Raw genomic sequence first — 13,321 nt, 5'->3', positions numbered from 1 at the left:
CTAGGGGCTCCCTTCCAGCTGCTCCCCCTAGAAGGCCTACGCCCTCCTTGGAGTCTCCTCAGATCTTCAGTTCTGAGGTCCTGCCAGTCCTCTAACACAGAATTCCACTGCAAGGTCATAAGGTTCCCCTCCTCACTATCCAACTAGCCTATACCCCTGCTGCATGAGAAAGTAAGTCCAACCAGTACCAACAGAAGCGAGGTCCCATATCAGCCCCTACAGTCAAACCTATGTCCATTGTGGGAAGTAGTTGTTGGAAATGAGGGGACAGTTAGAATATATGTCCCATTTTCTATGTGGGATTTGGTTTTATACAAGGAAAAATTCAGCCAGTTCTCAGAGGATCCAGAAAAGTTTACAGAGGAGTTGACTAAGCTGTCCATGCTCTTTAATTTAAATTGTCATGACTTGCAAGTATTGGTGTCTGCTTGCTGTGCCACAGGAAAAAAGCAGCAGAAAAACAGTGTGGTTAAGCCAGTTATTTATGACAAGGTTAGAGATATTTTAACTTAGGGAAAAGACAAAAATCCCACCCGTTTCTGGGCTGTTTGGTTGAGGCACTCAGGGAATAGACTAATGCAGACCTCGATTCCCCGGAAGGGCAAGCTTTCCTGGTTACGCATTTCGTTACTCAGTCTGCTGTGCCTGACATTAGGAGAAAGCTACAAAAAGCAGCAATGGACCTCAAATCCCTGTGAGCCAACAGGGCCTTTAAAGTTTACAACAATTGAGAAAAGGCAAAAGATGTGAAAAAACACAACAGAAATAGGCAAAAAGTGCAATTAGTAATAGCTGCTTTAAGCCCTCTGCCACCTCAGAATTACCTATCCTGAGACAGTGTTGTAAAATCGGTGTCTGGGATGCCCAGATGACAGCCACCAACTCGCTGGCCCTTGGGCCAGAATCAGTGTGCCTACTATAAGCCAAAGGGCCAGTGGCAATGAGAACGTCCTAACCGTGCCTGGTGGGAGAGGAAAAGGCTTCCTGTCAACACTAAAGCTAACCTTCTTCCACTAGCCCCAACAAGCTGCCTTGCCCAAATAAGTTTATAAGTTTACTAAGGATCTTGAATCCTTGATGAAGCAGACAGCTTCCCACAGTGGAAGACAAGCAGCCACCTGAACATTTTTCTTTGGAGTCTTCACAGCTGGGGGAGCTCTCAGGCAGCTCAGGGATGTCCAGGTCTCCCCTTGAGCAATGTGGTTTGCCCTCTCTCTTCCTGATTTGATGCTACAGAATCCTGTTCATTGCCTCTTCCATACCTGTTGGGGTAAATAAAGTTTAGCCAGATAGACAGGTCAGGATTTTGTAAATAGCTTGGATCCAGTTATCTTATACAGGTCACTTTGTTATGTTTGTTTCTGTATATATACAAGTATTGTGATGTGTGTTATGTCTAACATGCTATCCAATTGGTTTATAAAAAAGAATGTTGAATAAATTAAACAATTAAGACTAATCTAAACTTGTTACTTTAAAGAAAATGTTATATCTTCTAAAATTTAAGATACTTACCCAGGTAAATCACTGATGTTTGTAGGCTCTTAAATGGTTAAAATGGCTTTAAATGGTAACTAGCTTTGCATGATATCTTGGTTCTTGGAGGTAGTCTAGGTAAAACTGTTAAAAATAGAAAAGTTAAATACATGTGAATAGAATAGATGCTTAAATAGTGAGCTTTCTGTGTGGTTCGAAATCTTAAAATTGGGCCTAGCATGGTGGCTTAGGCTTGTAATCCCAGCACTTTGGGAGGCTGAGGCAGGCAGATCACCTGAGGTCGGGAGTTTGAGACCAGCCTGGCGAACATGGTGAAACCCTGTCTCTACTAAAAATACAAAAAATTAGCCAGGCATGGTGGTGTGTGCCTGTAATTCCAGCTACTAGGGAGGGTGAGGCAGGAGAATCGCTTGAACACAGGAGACAGAGGTTGCAGTGAGTTGAGATTGCACCCCTGCACTCCAACCTGGGCAACAGAGTGAGAATCTGTCCCCCCCCCCAAAAAAAAAAATCTTAAAATCGTAAAGTGATTCTCCTTTCTTGCTTCCTAGATTTGTATTAAATGTACCAAAAATGTATTCTTTGTTGGGAAAATAATTTTTGTCTAATTCAAAAGTTCTTTAAAGAGAGGTTCAACATATAAAGGAACCAGTGGGTAGAAAAAGGAGATGTAAAGAAAATTATAAAATTACCTACATATTGAAACTAAAGTTTTCTTAAAGTGCTGATTTGCCAAATTATGGAAAACTTTGCTTTTAATGCTATAACAAGCTTCTTTTAAAACTTCTTGTATTTATGTCTCCTAGATTCAACTATTGCTCTGTCTTACTGCTTTCAGCTCTTTCTCCCTTTAAAAAGGCCTGGGACGCTGGTTCTCTCCTTCAGCTCTTTCATCAGCTCCTGTGATTCTGACTGCCGTGGCCTGATGGTAAGGTACTTTGCCTTAGAGGTCTATGGAAGTGGTATTTTCCCCCAGTATAGCTTGATTCTATGCTCTTGGTTTTTCTTGATGTGTAACTTTTTTTTGGCTTTTAATTTTTGACTCTTGTATTGCTTCAAAGGATTTTAAGGGCTAATGAGTACCTGGTTACTTCAATTCCTACCTGACCTAGAAAGTTTAATTGGCTTATAAGTCTTTTGATTCTAAGTCCCTTGGCCAAAGAAAATCCTAAATAAATTTAAAAAAACCTAACTCAGGCCATGACATAAAACCTGAAACAGGAAACAGGACATCAGACACACCTCACTATGGCCCCTTAAAATTTAGGCTAGGTTCAAAATATCTTTCAAAAATTGTAAAACCAAAGCATTTCTCTTTTACACAAAGGACAAAAATAAAAAGATCCAGCCTTACTAAAAACTTTGAAAAAAGGGATCCCATGAGGATTAGATACAATGATATGAAAGAGCTCTTATTGAGTATAGTTAAGTACCCTCACTGCTCTTAAACTTTAGGGAAGTACTGGTTGGGAACATTTGTCTAGGATTGAACCTGTTTCTTATGAGTTCCCACAGGCACAAGAGCAGGACACTATGACCTACATTTGTAAACCCTAGAAAACTTAAGGTTGCTGTTTTACAAATGCATAAATAACTAACATGATGCTGTGGGTGGGCATAGGAGCATTCATTTTTCTCTTCCTGCTAATGATAATTTTCTTGTTTAGACTCCTAGTAAAGTTTAGGTCTTCTAGATTCCACATAAAGACAATGCTAGCACCAGCCTTCCAACCTACCCTGTCTTCTAACCCAGAAAATGAGAGCATCCTGCCTTTGGGCCCCTTAGATCAGGTATCTGGAGATTTTACTCCTCCAGTGATAGTCAGGGACTACACCCATAAAATCAGCAAGAAGCTGTTACAGAAGATGGACTGCTGCCCTTCTGCAGCCCTCTTAACATTAAGGAAGAGGATCTGATCTTTGGTATTAATTATCCTGTCCTGCAACAACTTCTTTATCTTTTAAAACTCACTCTAGGCACTCCATGTTTCTAGCAATTTTAAACTTTTAGATTAATTTGGAGCATTGGAAAATTAAGATGAAAGATACCCTCATTTATTCATTCCACAAATATTAGCTAAGCATCAGCCATGTTGTATACTGCCCTGGGACTGGGGTTATGATAATAACAAAAGTTCATTTCTGTTTTCCAGCAGCTTAGAAGCCTGTGGAGTCTTTCTTAGAAGAATATTTTTAGATACATAAAATAAAATACATGAGATTAAAAAATAAATGAGTTACTGTGAGATATTGTTATTTAATTATCTGAAAAGTTGTGATATTGTAATATGTGTAATTTTTAACTAATGTATTAAATGACAATGTTAATAAGATGAATACCTGTAATGTTTATCAGTGACAAAGACACAGGTACTAATATTTCAGTTTTTTTCTTTTTGGCTGGCATTTATTATAGAAATAAATTCTAATTTTTTGATAGATTGATGTGAAAAAAAAGTACAAGTTTTTCATTCAAGTTCGTGGAATCTCTGAATTCTGTTCAGGCTTCCTAGGAGTCTTAGATCTGTGATCTTGGGTTGGGGCTGACAGTGCCTTGAACAAAACCAGTAGTGGGAGGGTAGAGAATGCCAAGGGCCTCTGAAAGTGAAGCTAGCCAGCTTCCTTATAGTCCATTTTGGAGACCGAATCTGACCAAAAAAGTGGAAAATAGTAGCCAGTTCTGAACAGACAGATGGGCAGAGCCACCATCTTGCAGAGGAATCCTTCTAAGGAGCTCTGTGGGGGCGGGATACCAAGTGGGCTGGCGTAAACCCTCCAGGCTCCCAGTCCTCACCTCCATGCTGAGCCTTATCGCAGAGATGCCAAGCCAAGGCTTTATTCAGCCAGTGACGAGTTTCTCATGGAGTCAAATTAGGAGCCAAGGCTGAGCCGACAAATTCCTCAACTCAGAACATACATTTCCCCGACAAAGCTTCCTTCTCCACCTGCATGGTGCTTGATCCCAGACAATGGAATCTATTTTTCACAGTTTTCACAGTTAAAACCGGAGAAACACCGGTTTTATTGCCATCATTTCAGAGGAGAAAAACAGAATCCTAAATTTCTTCACGAGATGAAAGCTCCTTTTTTTTTTTTTTTTGAGACGGAGTCTCGCTCTGTCGCCCAGGCTGGAGTGCAGTGGTGCGATCTCGGCTCACTGCAAGCTTCACCTCCCGGGTTTACGCCATTCTCCTGCCTCAGCCCCCGAGTAGCTGGGACCACAGGCGCCCGCCACCACGCCCGGCTAATTTTTTGTATTTTTAGTAGAGACGGGGTTTCCCCGAGTTAGCCAGGATGGGCTCGATCTGACCTCGTGATCCGCCTGCCTCGGCCTCTCAAAGTGCTGGGATTACCGGCGTGAGTCACCGCGCCCGGCCAAAAACTACTTTTTAAGAGTTACTGTTAGCTGCATAACATTGAGCTATGTAAAAAAACGAAGGCAAGAAGTTTAGACCATTATTAAAATGGGTAGAAGATATTTCAGCATTATTGAAAAGGTCTTAGTCTCCGTGAAGATAAATCATCGTAACATTGAATATGCTCAAAACAGCTCCTGCTTCTCTCTCAAATCTGCTGCACCTGCATTCCTTCCCAATTTTTTTTAATGGAGTCTGTTTACTTCCAGTTGCTCAGGTCAAAAGCAATGCAAACATCCTTGCTTTTTAAAAAAAATTTACACCCCACATTCAATTCATCAGCAAATGCTGTTGGCTTGACCTCAATACATGTCCAGAATCCAACCCTTTCTCCACCCTCCGTGCCCCCACTGACACTAAAACTGTCATTCAATGACCTTCCCTCTTGCCGCTAAGCACACCTGCTGTCCTGCACACACCCTGCCTTCTTACTTCTCGCCCCAGAGAGAGAACGGTGCTCTCTGCCTTTCCTGCCACTATGCTCTAGAAACCTCCTTTTCTTATCTGCTCTGGAAGCTTCTTTTTCTCACCTCTGGACTCTCATAGCTGTGTGACAGGGATTTCAGCGGCTATCGCTCCCCACATGGCAGACCCAGCACCTCCCACTGCAGGGTGCTTCCCCTGTGCCTCCAAGGGCCCAGACGGGTTGAAAGATTGGTCTCACGGCCTCTTCCTGTTGTCAGTGTCCACATCTACTTTACTCATGCCCCAGAGTGACCTCTCTCAGTAAGATGCCAGGTGTGGACCCTCCATCCTTTACCCTCACTCAGAAACCTGTGTCTGTCCCCATAGCACTCACTATTTTCCTGCCACACCCCTCCATGCTCAGGACATCTGGCAGGGAGTCTGCCCTTCACCAGGAAACTGCCAAAGTGCTCCAGATGGGGCTTTTCTAGTTAATTTCCTCCAAACCCTAAGTTATAGTAAAAGAATGATGGGAGTTTGTGAGAGACAAAGAAGCAGCCAGGATTTTCTGAGCCTATGCAAGTCAGATTTTTGTGTTTGTATCCCTCATGTCCTATGTCTTTAATCTTCTCTTCTCTACTGTCACTTTCTCATCAATTTAGAAACTTGTCAAGGTCTCTCATATCAAAATGATACCTTTATTTCCACCATTCACACACACAGCTATCACATTTGTTCTTCCTGCTTCACCCGTGCTGTTGCATTTATTCAATCATTTATTTACATGGATACTATCTTAGGACACTCAGTGTGGCAGAAAATGAGGTCCACCCTCCTTGACGCCTTTATTTCTTAACTCAGGGAAATCTGGTTTTCTCTCATCCATTTCACTGAGACATTGATTGCAAATAAGCTCACCATTGCTAAACCCAAGCAGCATCTGCCCCTCTCTGTGGCAGGCTTTCTGATGTCTTAGGTGTCTTGAGCACCCCTTTGTCTCTGTGATCTTATTTCCTCATCCTTCTCCTTTCTAATCATTCCCTACTACTCTCCTACATGGTGTTCTCCTGGGTATTTTCTGAGGTTCAGTATTTGGTTTCCCATTAAGCTACCTCGTGCAATTGAATGGCATCCTCTTCCACTTACTTGAAGATGAACCCCAAATCTACGACCTGCACCTGGACTTCCTGTCTGAACTCCAGGTTTTGCTGCTCAGCCATCTGATGAACACTGGCATGTGCATACTTCACAAGTATCCAGCACTGAATGTGTCCCAAATATGATTAATCACAGAACTTGCATGCCAACCCAGAAAATCCACTGGGCAGGTCTGAGATTCCCTCCCTATCTTTTGTCTTTACACCCTTCCAATCAATCAATGATCAAGACCTGATGGTTTTACCTCCTGATTATTCTTATGTTTATCTTCTGCCAGTACTTTCTACCAATGCCTGCATTCAGGTATCAATCTTTAATGTTGCCCTGGGTTCCTATCTGTTCTCCCAGCCTCTGTTTTTGGTGCTATTAAAGCTCTGAATTACAAGTCTGTTACTTCCTTTCCAAAGCTCTTCATCTACATACCAAAGACCCAAGTCTGGCTGTGTCCTGCTACTCCTTAAGAGCTGAATGTTCCCTGCCTCTTTGTCCATATTCCCCATCTCTCTCCTCATACCTTGCTCTTGAATGTGGGCTTGCTTATGGTTCTTGCATATGCTATACTGTCTCACAGTTTGGGGCATTCATTTCTGTGCACTGTCCCCAATTCCCTCCCTATTCTCCGTGGATGCCTGTAAACTGGTGATTCTCAAACTTGGCTGCTCACTGTTGTCACTTAGGGGAACTTCTGAAAATTCCTGATACCCGAGACACACCCACACCAATTACACCAGAATCGTTGGGTTTCAGACCAAGTTTCTTTTTTTTTTCCCCAAAGCTCTTTGGTAATTTTAGCGTACAGGTAAGTTTGAGACCCAGGGCTCAACATAAGTACTTGTAACTTTAGTGTATATACAAATTACCTTGAGAGTCTGCATTTCTTTTTTAAATTTTGCATTTTATATATTTTTTAGACAGGATTTTGTTCTGTCACCCAGACTGGAGTGCTGTGGCACGATCACAGCTCACTCCAGCCTTGACCTCCTGGGCTTAATTGATCCTCCCACCACAGCCTCCTAAGTAGCTGAAACTACAGATGCACACCACTACATCCAGCTAATTTTTTAAATCTTTTGTAGAGATGGGGTTTCACCATGTTTTGCCATGTTGCCCAGGCTAATGAAAATGCTAGAAATAAAACACATGGTAACATGAAGAATGCCTTTGATATGTTGACTAGTAGACTTGACATAACCAAGGAAAGAGTCAGTGAGCTTAATGATATGTCCACTGAAACTTTCCAAGATAAAATGCAAAGGGAAAAAGTAATGAAGAAGCAGAACAGAACATCCAAGAACTGTGGGGCAATTTTGAAGGGTGCCACATATATGTAATTATAACACCAGAAGGAGAACAAAGAAAGGATGGAGTAAATAAAATGTTTGAAGTAATAATGGTCAAGAACATTACAAAATAAATGGCAGACACCAAAGCACAGATCCAGGATTCAGGAAACTTAAAGAACACCAAGCAGTGTGTATGTGTATGTATATGTGCATATATTAGGTTGGTGCAAAAGTAATTATGTTTGATATTTACTTCCTATATTAATGTGTGTGTACATATATAGATACAGATCTTCCTAACATGGGGATGTGTGTGTGTGTGCATATGTGTGTGTGTGTGTGTGCATGTGGGTGTACCTAAGCAGATAATTTTCCAACTGTAGAAAACCAAGCTGTGGTTGAGGAAGGACACCTAACTGTTGTGATAATTTTTCAGAATCAGGATGGACTCTCATTTAAAATTTAGTTTGAATGTTGAGACTGATGATGCCACCCATGTACCAGGAGGGCATGCAAACGCTTATTAGTCACATTATGCGGTTTTCTGATGAGAGAAATGGGAAAAGAGTGGTTCCCAAGCAGTCCAAACATGGTTTGAAAGAATGGTAAGGAGACTGGCTTGAGGTGTTTATGAAAGTTAGGGCATAGGGTTGAAGAGAGGCTTTCTACAGGCAGGCCATGGTTTGTGTGTTTAAATCTCCACCAGTGCCAAATAGGGACACACCCAGACCTTCTTATCAGCTTCCCCAAATCTGGGGTAAATGTGAAAGAGAGAATGGAGAAACTTAAAAAGTTATCAATAGTCAAATACCTCCCCCTCCAAAAATGGGGTCAGACTCTTTAGTATGCGTATCTACAGAGGAATCAGGATAAGTATTACAGTGGACTCCTCATTGAGACTACAAAAGCAAGAAGACAGTGGAGTGAGACGTTTAAAGTATAAAAGAAAAACTCCACAAACCTAGAATTCTATATCCAGCAAAATTATGTTCAAAAGTAAAAGAAAGAAAGCTTCCTCAGACAAACAAAACCTGAGGAAATTTTTCACAGGCATATTTGCACTGCAAGAAATATTAAAATAATTTTTCATCAGATGAAAATGAAACAGGTCAGAAATGTGGATCCACACGAAGAAAAGAAAGGCATAAAAAAGGCAAACTAAAAGTTCATCATTTTAATGGATCTAAAAGATAATTGTTCAGAGATACAGGCAAACCTTGTTTTATTGCATTTTGCTTTATTGTGCTTCAAAATAAATATTGCATTTTTTACAAATTGAAGGTTTGTGGCAACCCTTCATGGAGCAAGTCTATCAGCACCATTTTATCTACCAGCGTGTGTTCAAATTGTGTCTCTGTGTCACATTTTGGTTATTCTCACAATACTTTAAACTTTATTATTATTATTATTATTATTATTATTATTATATCTGTTATAGTGATCTGTGATCAGAGATCTTTGGTATTACTATTGTAACTGTTTTGGGGTGCCAAAAACCATGCCCATATAAGGTGGCAAACTTAATAAATGTGTGTGTTCCGAGTGCTCCACCAACCAACTGCTCCAACCACCAGCTGTTCTGTGATTTCTTGTTCTCTCCTCAGACCTCCCTATTCTCTGAGAAACAACAATATTGAAATTAGACCAGTTCATAACTCTGCATTGGTCTCTAAGTGTTCAAGTGAAAGGAAGAGTCACATGTCTTTTGCTTTAAATCAGAAACTAGAAATAATTAAGATTAGTTAATTAAGGCTTAGTTAATTAGGGCATACTGAAAGCCAAGATAGGTTGAAAGCTAGGCCTCTTGTGCCAAACAGCTCAGTTGTGAATGCCAAGGGAGAGTTTTGGAAGAAGATTAAAACACTACTCCAGTGAACACACAAATGATAAGTAAGCAAAACAGCCTTATTTCTGATATGGAGAGAGTTTGAGTGATATGGCTGTAAGACCATAGCAGCCACAACTTTCCCTTAAGCCAAAGCCTAATCCAGAACACAGGCCTAACTCTCTTCAATTCGATAAATGCTAAGAGAGGTGAGGAAGTTTCAGAAAAAAGTTGGAAGCTAGCAGAAGCTGGTTCATAGAATTTAAAAAAGAAGCTGTCTCCATAATGTAAAAGTGCAAGATGATAGCAAGAGTGGATGTAGAAGCTTCAGCAGGTTATCCAGAAGATCTAGCTAAAATAATTGACAAGGGTGGCTACACTAAGCAACAGATTTTCAATGTAGGAAAAACAGCCTTCTATTGGAAGGGTATGGCATCTAGGGCTTTTACAGCTAAAGGGCAGCAGTCAATGTCTGGCTTCAAAGCCTCTAAGGACAGGCTGTCTCTTTTGTTAGGGGCTAATGCAGCTGGTGACTTTAAGTTGAAGCCAATGTTCATTGGCCATTCCAAAAATTCTAGGGCTCTTAATAGTTATGCTAAATCCACTCTGCCTGTAATCTACAAATGGAACAACAAAGCCTGGATGACAGCACATCTGTTTACAGCATTGTTTACTGAAAATTTTAAGCACACTGTTGAGGCCTATTGCTCAGAAAAAAAAATTAAAGTATTATTGCTCATTGATAGTGCACCTAATTGCCTGAGAGCTCTGATGGAGATATGTTTAGAGATTAATGTTGTTTTCATGCCTGCTAACACAACTTTCATTCTGCAGTTCGTGGATCAAGAACTGATTGTGATTTTCAAGTTTTATAATTTAAGAAATATATTTTTAAGGCTATAGTTTCTATAGACAGTGATTCTTCTGATAGATCTGGGCAAAGTAAATTGAAAACCTTCTAGAAAGGATTCCCCATTCTAGATGCCATTAAGAATTTCATGATTCATGGGAGAAGGTCAAAATATCAACAGTTACAGAATTTTGGAAGAAGTTGATTCCAATCCTCATGAATAACTTTGATGGGTTCAAGACTTTAGTGGAGGAAGTAACTGCGTGTATGGTAATAGCAAAATAGCTAGAACTGTAATTGGATCCTGAAGATGTAAATGATTTCTGCAATCTCATGATAAAACTTGGATGAGTGAGGAGTTGTTCTTAAAGAAAGAGCAAAGAAAGTGTTTCTTGAGATGGAATTGACTACTGGTGAAGAGACAACAAAGAATAGAAAATATTAAATAAAGCTAATTGATGAAGCAGCAGCAGAGTTTGAAAGGATCAATTCCAATCTCAAAAGAAGTTTTACTATGAGTAAATTGCTGTGAAACAGCATCACATACCATAGAGAAATTTTCATGAAAGGAAGTGTCAATCAATGAGGCAAGCTTCATTTTGTCTTCTTTTAAGAAACTGCCACAGCGACCAGAGCCTTCAGAAACTACCACCCTCATCACTCAACAGCCATCAACATCAAGGCAAGACTCTTCACCAGTCCTGAAGGCTCAGGCAGTTGTTAGCATTTTTTTCTTAGCAGTAAAATACTTTTTATTTAAAATATGTACTTTTTAAAGAATAGTGCTATTGCACATTTAATAGATTACAGAACAGTGTAAAAATAACTTTTATATGCACTGAGAATCTAAAAAATTTGTGTGATGCACTTTATTGTCATATTCACTTTGTTGTAGTAGATAATGTAGTGCTGAACCTATACTATCTCAAAAATGTGCTGTAATAGCAATAATGTATTGGATAATTAGAGCTAATGGATCAGTGTAATTAATGACAATGTTAGAGGTATGGAAGGAAGAAAGTGGGACTCTTCTGATACAAGACATTTGTACTACACAGGAAGTTGTACTCTGTTATTTGAAGGTGGGCTTAAGTTAAAAATCTAAGATTTACAGACTTTTTCTCTTCAGCCCTGCCATTTAAAGAGCTTGGAAGTTATTACCATCCTTACAACTAGAAAATACTTGAAAAACTGAAAATTAAGGGATTTTTCAGACCAATCAGAGCACTGAGAATGCAGGGCAAAATGCCATCCTGAATAGTGGAGAGACAGGAAAACACAGAGAAACATAGACATGATCAGTTATTGATATATCAAGTAGACAGAAAATCAATGAAGATATAGGTGACCTGAAGATTACTATCAATCAACTTGACCTAATTGACATTTAAAGAGTACTCCATCCAACAACAGCACAATACATATTTTTCTCAGCTCACACAGAAGATTCCCAAGATAGACCATACTTGGGATCATAAAATATATCCTAACAAATGTTAAAGGATAATCATCAAAAAGAATGTTTTAGTTTGAAATCAAACTAAAACCAATAACAGAAAGAAAGCTGGGGAAAAATCCAAATACTTGGAGATTAAAAAACATATTTCTGAGAGGGCGCGCCCAAGATGGCTGAATAGGAACAGCTCCAGCCTCCAGCTCCCAGCGTGAGCAACACAGAAGATGGGTGATTTCTGCATTTTCAACTGAGGTACCAGGTTCATCTCACTGGGGCATGTCATGTCAGACAGTTGGCACTGGTCCACAGGTGCAGCCTGACCAGCAAGAGCTAGAGCAGGGCAAGGCATTGCCTCACCTGGGAAGCACAAGGGGAAAGGGAATTTCTTTTCCTAGCCAAAGGAAATTGAGACACACAACACCTGGAAAATAGGATAACTCCTACCCTAATACTGCGCTTTACCAAGGGTCTTAGCAAACGGCACACCAGGAGATTATATCCTACACCTAGCCCAGAGGTTCCCATGCCCACGGAGCCTCCCTCATTGCTAGCACAGCAGTCTGAGATCTAACTGCAAGGTGGCAACGAGGCTGGGGGAGGGGCGCCCGCCATTGCTGAGGCTTAAGTAGGTAAACAAAGCTGCCGGGAAGCTTGAATTGGGTGGAGCCCACCACAACTCAAGGAGGCTGGCCTGCCTCTGTAGACTCCTCCTCTGGGGACAGGGCATAGCTAAACAGAAAGCAGCAGAAACCTCAGCAGAGGTAAATGCCGCTGTCTGACAGCTTTGAAGAGAGCAGTGGATCTCCAGCATGGAGGTTGAGATCTGAGAATGGACAGACTGCCTGCTCAAATGGGTCCCTGACCCCTGAGTAGCCTAACTGGGAGACATCCCCCACTAGGTGCAGACCGACATGTCACACCTCACACAGTGGGGTACACCCCTGAGATGAAGCTTCCAGAGAGAGAATCAGACAGGAACACTCACTGTTCAGCAATATTCTATCTTCTGCAGCCTCTGCTGCTGATACCCAGGCAAACAGGGTCTGGAGTGGACCTCAAGCAAACTGCAGCAGACCTACAGCTGAGGGTCCTGACTGTTGGAAGGAAAACTAACAAACAGAAAGGACACCCACACCAAAACCCCATCAGTACATCACCATCATCAAAGACCAAAGGCAGATCAAACCACAAAGATGGGGAAAAAGCAGTGCAGAAAAGCTGAAAATTCAAAAAATAAGAGCGCTTCTCCCCCTCCAAAGGAACGCAGCTCATCACCAGCAATGGAACAAAGCTGGACAGAGAATGACTTTGACGAGTCGAGAGAAGGCTTCCGTCGATCAAACTTCTCAGAGCTAAAGGAGGAACTATGTAACCAGCACAAAGAAACTAAAAACCTTGAAAAAAGATTTGACGAATGGCTAACTAGAATAA

The sequence above is a fragment of the Mandrillus leucophaeus genome, unplaced genomic scaffold (genome assembly GCF_000951045.1).
Source record: "Mandrillus leucophaeus isolate KB7577 unplaced genomic scaffold, Mleu.le_1.0 Scaffold846, whole genome shotgun sequence".
NCBI lineage: Eukaryota > Metazoa > Chordata > Mammalia > Primates > Cercopithecidae > Mandrillus > Mandrillus leucophaeus.
The sequence above is the reverse complement of the archived record's forward strand: the minus strand, read 5'-3'. Positions refer to the sequence as shown.